The following is a 9,108-nucleotide window of genomic DNA, read 5'->3' on the forward strand; positions in this document are numbered from 1 at the left end:
TTTCCATACAGTTGGGGTGTTTTGCTCCCAAGGTAGGGAGGGAACTAGATTTGCCTTCTGGTCATGGGAACAGGCAAGGGATTGTTGGGCTTGAGTGAGTCTATGTTGAAATGTTGAAATAAAATGGCCTGCTGAAGCTTACACACTTACTGTGACCCACACAACAGAAATTTCCCTATTGCTACAGAGCCAAAGAGCTTAAACTTAACAGTGAGCCACTAATGGGACGTGGTTTACAATTAACAAGCCTTTAATTAGGGGATTTAGGTTCAGAGGACCTCTTGGGTTATAATTTATTATATCTGATTTTGTTGTTGTCAGTTTCCTTTTTTTCAGCTAAAAAGAAGACATTAGGAATATTGCTTTTCTTTAATGGGCTGTGAAAAGGACAATGTGCAATTAAGAGCTGTTTAACCCCTAACCTGACTACAAGTATTAAACAATGTTTTTCACTGTTGCCATACAATAGCTTCCTTTACCTGTCAGCACTGACTGTGAAATCCAGTAAACAGGTGAACTTGTTTTCTGCCAGCTTTCTCCCTCCACTCCATGAAAATCTGGGGATCTCACCAGCTGTGCCTTTGCTGTTAAGGATTAGTATTAGGAAACAGGCTGTTAAACTCCAGGTGTTATTTGAGTAATGAAAAATTGAAACTATTTTTGTGTTCTGTACTCCTCCAAGATCATCTCTCTCTAGACCCTCAGAGAGATAAACTATGTAGCTTCACACTATTTTGTAGCATGTACAAAGCTACAGGGATGAGTATGGATGAGCACCCACTGCAAAAAAAAAAAAAATCACATTGAGAAATAGTATTTTACTAGGAGTAGTAAACAACAAACATATCGATCAGGAAAACACAGAGATTCACAAAGGAAAGAAGAGAGGTATGTGAAGACACTAACCTTGTAGGTGAAATGCTAACCTTGTGTTGATTAAGGAATAAAATAAATGACCTTAGAAAACCACTAGTGAGGATGAAACTGGGTTTGTTAAGCTGTGAAAATGAGCAAAAGTTTTTGCCGCCATGTAAAGTAGTAATCTTGCTGGGAGAACTCTGTAGGCTTTGAAAGACAGGACAAGTATGCAAAATCAGGAATCTCAATGACTTCCTTGCATCTATACTCACCAGGGAGAATGGAGGAAGCAAGAATAATTTCATTGCATGCAGACAAGGAAGGAGAAGAACAGCAAGCAAGTGAGAAAGGTACTGGAAGAATCAGGAAAATAAATAAATAAATAAATAAATAAAAATTCAGGTAGCTCCAGAACTTGAGAGAAGAGGAACTCAAATGGAATTAGAAGCAAACCACTTGTAGACAGTTGTGATATTTTCATTGATGCTAGCTAAAATGTCTAAGAACTACAGAGAAACTAATCTGACACCCTGTATTTAAGACAGGAATGAGAAATTAGCCATGAAAATGCATCTTTTTTCAAAAAGGTTAACAAATGTTTTCCAGTGAAATTATTAGCTGATTTTGCTGTCTGCTGGGTGGGAAACTGGCAGAGTGCTTGATTAATGAAATGCGGATTGAACTCCTTACTTTTGTTCCTGAAAAAATTTGCACCACAACAAACGTGGAAAAGAACAGAAGTTTTAGGTCATTAATTTCCTTTTCTTTTCTTCTTCCCCCAGTAATAAATGTTTTCAGGCTCACCCCTGCTCTCTGGTAGACTCGTCATTGAAGTCACAAATCCATGAATGTAACATCAAATTGTTGTTATGAAAGCAATGTCCCTGTAACAGATTCAATTCAGCATTTTGCCAAGATGCAGAAGAGAGAAAGAAGGAAAGAAAGGCTATGGAAATGCCAAATCTTACTTAAAATCATGTCATTTGTAAACAAGTAGATGAAACAATAGTAGAAAGATAACACTGTCACTGTTAGTTGGAGACACTTAGGTATTTTTAAGCTTGGTGCCCTCACTCAAATACAATAACTGCCTATGAATCGTGACAGAGCTCTCGTTTGTCTCTCCTGGGGAACATGAATACATTCAAGCTTGTGCTTGAGTGCTACAAGGAGAATGTGTTTTGCACATCAGAACCAAGATCAGATATTGCCTCTGACACATTGATGCCAGTTTTTTTGTGCTTACATTACAACTTGTGAGATTTTACTTTACAATCCAGTTCCTGGCAACACATGGTTTTATATTAAGATCATAGTTTTTGCTTAAAATACATCCATGAGGACAAATTTGAAAATATGAGCCAAGCATGCCCAGAAGGAAAATAAGTAGAGACCCAAACATTACATTTTTTTCTCTTATTTTCCCCAGGGCTGGCCTTTGACCTTTTCTTGTACTTGCTGTTAGCAAACTTGCCTGTATGAATTCATACAAAATAGAACTTGCACATTACAAATAACATACTTGCTCTGCTTACTTTCAGTTGCCAAGGGTGGAAGCTGACACTTTTCAGTATAATTGCTCTAATAGCTGCGCACAACTTTGTTACATGGTTCTGTGCCATTGTGTGACTGTTTTCTCTTGGTGGGTTCACAGATGATATAAGTAAAATAGATGAAAAAAGATGAAAAACAAAAAAAAGCAAAACACAGACCAGTGAGTAATAAGCAATGACTTGGAATCTCAATATTTTAAAAGCATCTACACGGGCCTGCTGCAGAACATAGACAAAAAATATGTTGCAGAGCTTACCTATGGGTGGGAGTGATGCCATTTGAAAGCTGTTTACACCTTCGAAGTTTTGGGGAATGACAGGGAAGTTGAGAAAAGCCAGTGCAATTTGTATAGCCCTACAGCTATTTCTGATGGATAATAGCTTCCTTGGGTTGCTCTGTAAGATGTAGTATGATGCAAAATCTCTGCAGCACTGCAAGAAGGTATTATCTCTCTTCTGCAGTGCTTGTTCTGATGGAACTTACTGTGGTCAGAAACTAGGTTACATCCCATCTTATCAACATTTCTACCCAGAACATAGGGCAGGTTGTGGTGCTCTCTCTGGAAAGCTTTAGGATGTCTCGGAATGGAAAGAACCGTTATTTCATGATGGAGTTGTCATGAAGCTAGAAACACCCTCCAAATATCCACTTTTGGGGGTTTAATGATAGAATAATTAAGGTTGGAAAAGACCACTGAGATCATCTAGTCCAACTATTAACCCATGACCACCATGCACACTAATCCATGTCCCTCAGTATCACAAATGTTCCTGTCTGTCCCAACAAACCCTTCCCCTCCTCCATAATGATTGAAGACTGTACAAATGTGAGGTAAAGCTTCAGAAACACTATGTGTTGCCAAAAAGTAGCTTACTGAGAAAAACAGTTTCTGTGTTCTAAGTACTGATGCTCCTATTTAAACATTTAAAACTTTTTAGGAGTTTCAATAAATATATGGTGAGCAAGACAAAAATTATCTACTGCAACTACATCATACAGAGCCCCGTCCTTCCTCTCTTTCTGCAGTACTATTCTAACCAGGGTTCCAAGGACTTCGGCAGTAAAACCCACTGGATTTCAACAGGCTGGTCATATCACTGCCAGGCTTTGATTGTTTTGTTGCTGTTCTCCTCTTCCATGCCAGCAGTTCTGATGCCACTGTGCTGCCAGATACTATTGGCCAGTAAGGTTCAAAGCTTTTCATACCAGTGTAATCAGGATGGCAGGTGGCAGTGTGATCTCCAAGCATACCCTAGTGTGTCCATAACAAAATATTTTTGAACTGACTCCACCTTGTACCATATATAAGGATTCTAATCAAAGCAGGGGATGATTTACAATAACAAGCTGTTATAAAATGCCAGTCTAATTAAGCTGAGGCAGAAAGATATTTGCTAAACTTATTAGACTTGTTTACCAGTCTAAGTATGGGTGGAAAAAAAAAAAAACACAAAAACAACAAACTTATTCTGAAGGCATTTTCTCTGGTTGCCAGTTCTGCTAACCATGCCACTGGTGAGTATGCCAGGAATGTAGTCCAACATTCCATCATTTTAATAAAAAGATTACCCGGAATGCAAATGCTTTGGGAAACTTTATTCTATAAGCTACGAACATGACGGAGCTGGGGCTGATGTCTGGCTTTCCTCAGAGTCTATTTAAAAATGAGTTGTTTTTTCTTTCAAAAAATTTCCTAGTAGCCTCCAAATCTATCAACTGTTGGCTCAGCCAGTAGCTCAGATTTGCTGAATTGAAATCTTTATTCACTGATGCAAAAATATATTTGTTTCAAAACACCCCTGGCTCCCTGTGAACAGTAACAGAAAATCCTTGCTTTCTTTTCCTTGTGGTGACTTGAAGAGTAAGCATCTTGACAGGGTTTGGAGGAGGTGCAGGAATGTTTGTGCTCATCTATCAGAAAATCTTGTCTGCCCATCCAGCAGTGTCAAAGCAGCCAGGCTGTGCATCCTGGAGAGTTCTGTCTCTGCCAGCTGTGCAGGAAAATCGCACCAGAGCAAGCCTCGGATCTGTGCGAGATGCAGACACAAGCAGTAGATGTATAGAGAGAACACAACATACTGAAATATGGTGAAAGACTATAGCTGTTAAATAAAAGGCATGTGCATTTTATTTTAAAATTTAATTTGTAAGAGAACTATTCAGCTGTACTAATTTCCTTCAAAGCTTTGCATTTAAGAGTATGTGTTTAACATTAAGTTAGATTTTCCACTGCCAAAAGCAAAGTGACATCATTTCCAGATGTAGATTCTACTAGATCATGTCTTGAATGATTAAGGGCTGTCAGATGTGAGCAGACTCGTAAGTGAAGATGTATAGAACACAATTTATTGCAAAACAATGAGAGACCTTCAGTGAAAATCAGAAATCACGTATCTTTAACATAAGGCTTTTATTCTGAGAGTAAGTTTGGAGGTATGGACTAAAAACATCAAATTTTCCTTCCAAATTGAAAAGTTAAACAAAAAGCAATTCTCAGGAGCATTCTTTCTATATGCAGCATTATTTGTCTCCCTGTATTCCCATGTTTGCTTGTTATTTTCTGTTGGAAAATGTGCACAAATTACACTCTTTCCCTAACCTACTCTACTTAGCCAGAGGAGACAGACTGTTTGACTCCAGACCTGAACATCAGCTGTTTGTATTCAGCTCAGTACTGCTCAAAATAGTTTATAGCTGAGTATAAACTGAACCATCAGAAATAGGATCTCAATCCTTTGAAATGTCAGCAGATCAAGTTCACTGCACACGCAGGAGCTGAATTTTCAATCCAGAAGGCTGTATCATTGTCAAAAGCTCAAGATTATTTAGGTGAACTGATTTACTAACATGGCAACTAACAAGATTTGTGCTCCAAAGTTTGATTTATACTTTGGATTCATCTTGTCAGAACAACTGTAAATAATAACTGCTGAGAGCAACATTTTGAATGGTCCATTTTTAGTTTTCTGGGATTGTTCACAAGCCTGTGGTAGGGTTACAAAGCATGGTAAACATCGTGCCTAAATCCTACTTTGTCCTGGTCTAGCATGCAAAGCAAGAAAAGATACTGGGCAGGTTCAGGATGGAGGTATGGGGACAGGGCTGGTCTCCTGCTCTCCTAATTACAGAACCCAAGGAGAAGGAGAATCTGAACTGACATCATGGCTTCAATGAAGGCAAAGGCAAAATGGTCTCTAACTTCAATAAGACTTTGTTTTTACCTGATGGCAGAATTAAATGTGTCTTTCTCTTTGTCTTTCCTACAAAATGAGGTGTCTTGGGCAGCGTCTGCTTTGTTCAGTGCTGGAGCTAAATAAGAGAGCAGAGAAAGGGGGAAAAAAGAGCTTTTACTTTCTGAATCCTACCAGACATCTTCACAAACTTGTCATTTCATACGTTCATGTCTTTTCTCTTTCATTGCTGACCAAATCTTAATATCACAGTGAAAATAATAATGATCTTGAAATAAAAATATCATCTGTTCCTCTTTGCTGTCATAGTCTAAGTAAAAGTTGTGGCTAATGTTAATGAATGAATAAATTAGAAACATAGTATAGATAGAAGGCAGTGCATTTTCAGTAGGATTTGGAAGTGCAAGTTACAGTTCAGGTGCATAAAATAAACTGCAAGTAATGATCTGCAGACAGCTTCCCACAGGGAAATCAGTGCTATATATAACAAAGCCAGTTTGCTACGTATGTTTCTGTCTTCAGCATGCTTGAATAGGAAGAAGTTCATCAGAGCACAAACAGAAAATATAGCAAGGGCAAGCAAAGCCCTGCAAATTGTCACATTGAAAGGCTGTGTGTTGCATGTGTCCTGTATCCTCTTGGATCCAATGGCCAAGTGGTCTAAGAAAAAAATGCTTCTGTACTGCATTTTTGCACCTGGCCTGGATTTGACCTACAGCTCTCAGAACCCTGTGTCTCAAAACTAATGGTTTGTGATTGCTGGTTCACAGTTTGATCTACTGCCATCCTCTGCTTCAGCCACCCTCCCTGGTGAGCCAGCAGACCATGATCCTTTGGAAACCAAGATGTGGCCAAGGATGTTTGTGCCTTCTCCAGGTCAGAATGAAAACAGCATACAGCCAGGTTCTGCAGAGTGTGGCCAGCATGAAAACACAAGGAAGTGGTCTTTCAGGCATCTGGGAGGGCATTATGTGTCCAAACTACTCCTTTCAGGTTTTACATTTCTGCAGGTGAAGCTCTGAATGATTTAAGCAACTGACATGTAATCCAGATTCTTTTTTTCTTTGACGTTGCTTTCTTCCCTTCTGAGAAATGGTGAAAAAAACCCTTTATGTTGTTAAAATTCCAGTGCCACTTGTAGCTTGACATCTGCTAACCCCATTTTCTCAAGCCAGTGCACAGTATTCAGAAAAAAAAATGAAACCAAACCAAAACAAACAAAAAAACACAACATCCAAAACTACAAGAAACAACTAAAAAGCTAACAACTTATTAATGACTTGGGCAAGAGGCAAAACATTTAACTAACTAGCATTCAGTAACTTACCATTTTTTTCCCCATGAGAGCTAACTGAATTTGTCAGAAAATTTAGGCTGCTAGGACATGCTAGAGTATGTTGAAGACTCCTTGGAGATATTGTTATTGCCTAGTTGTTCAAGTGAAGCTGTAGGCTGGTGTTTTAACATTCCAGTCCCAGCCAAATCTTGTTGAAACATAATGGGAGATCATGTTTTTGCCCAAAACATTCTTTGTAGAGATGCCGCATTTCTTCCCATGCAAGGCTTTGCTTCAACAGCAGGCGAATATGGATCCTCCTCACAGCAAGGAGGATCCATATTGAGGCAGGAGGAGATGTGCAGTCTCTGAGGCCCATTCCCATGTAATCGAAGCAGAACTGAGACCCTACATCTCCACATCCATTCCACTGCTTCTCCACACCCCTAATCATCTTCTTGAGCAAAATCTTTAGTGCAAAGGAGCCACTGAAAAGCAAGTCATTTTAATCTGTGGCATAGAAAGGTTCTGCAGCTGAGCCAACAATTCCTGCTCTTTAGTATTGATTGGATGATCATTTGTTATAGTGATGGCTAAAGCAGTCAAGCAGATGCTCCAAAAACTGCAGTTTGTTCACATGTTACAGAAGTTTTCAAAGCCTTACTACCTTTGTTTCCCAAACAGGGAGGTGACTAGGTATCTTTGTGTGAAAATGGAATATCTGCAGGCTAGTGGTGTTTTTGTGAAGACTGATGTTATGATGCCAAACATCTACACCAGATCTCCACCTGCAGTGCTAAGAAGATAATGACTCCATCCTCTGTAACGTGTGATAATTCAGCAGGCTTGCTTACTTCCCATGTCAATGAGGACTGTTTATCCTGCACGTGCAGGACCAGTTTTACCTCAAGAACTTTGACACATAAGACCTGATAAATTCACATCAACCCTGCTCTCAGCAAAACATTTCCACTTTTACTCTCAGGATACTCAAATGCGGCTGAAAAAATCTCCAGCAGGTGGAAATGGAGACAGGGCCATGAAGTCTGCATTAAAGAAACTTAGATGTCTAATGCATGATAGTTCACTGCATCAAATACCAAAGGTCTGCTCGTTGTATTGTGGAAAGAGTGTCCAGTTCACTGACAAAATGAGTTGGGCTGTAACATGGAATAAGTATGCCTAATAATGATAAATAATAGTAATAATAATAATGGTAAAGTATAAGGAATACAAACACAAGTGAGTGAATTAGCATGATATTGCTCAGAATGGCTTCAAAATAGGCTAAGAAAAATGTAAAGACCTGTGCAGCATAGGAGGGTAAAAGCACCCTTTTTTGGTGCTTTTTAAATTATCCCTCTAATTGATGCAATTGAGAGACAGAGAAGATAATCTGAGTACATAATGACTATGGTGGGAGCATCACAACGTAATTGCAATGTACTTTTTTTGCCACGATGTATCATTACACCACCTCTGTTTCTCTGGAACAAATACGTTCATTTGGGTTGAAGCATGCAGATTCTCAAATCCCTTTCTTTCACACCTGAGCCTACATGCCATCTCCTGTCATTGTGTCAGGGAGCTATATGTGTGGATAGCTGTACCTGTGTCACTATGTTAGATTTTGGTTCAATTTCACATCTGTGCTCCTAGAGTAGGAATTTGCTCTTAGTTCACGAGGGGAAGTCCTGCAAGGAAGCACAATATTTCTCTGCCAAATAGATCTCCTTTACGTACAACAGAACTACCTTAGCTGAGATGCCTGATGCCAAATGTCCTCGAGTGAAGGGGGAAGCTGTATATTCCCTTTCATCATTTAAACGCTTCATCTATCATTTTCATCCTGTATAAAATGAAGACAATGCTTGTCTTCTTCCGATAGGCATCATTAGACCCAGTTCACCAATTTCTTCTAAAAAGTTCTGCAGATTAAAGAAGAAATGCAGAAATTTACTATTACTATTTCACCACCACTGAGGAATTTCCTACAGTGATAAGACACAGACTGAAGACGCAAGGGAGAGGCAGTATCTTTTTTTTTCCTGTGACATATGTTCTATATCTAGTTATATCTCTGCTAGACACATAGCAGTGTGCCTGCCACTACTGTCCTGTGATATGTTATATCACTGGAGAGGAGACTGAGTAGAAAATATCATGTTTCTCAGTGTATTTTCCAATGCAATTTTTTTTTCTTTCTGATAGCAGCTTTCCAGAGAGGTT

Source organism: Meleagris gallopavo, chromosome 4 (genome assembly GCF_000146605.3).
Source record: "Meleagris gallopavo isolate NT-WF06-2002-E0010 breed Aviagen turkey brand Nicholas breeding stock chromosome 4, Turkey_5.1, whole genome shotgun sequence".
NCBI lineage: Eukaryota > Metazoa > Chordata > Aves > Galliformes > Phasianidae > Meleagris > Meleagris gallopavo.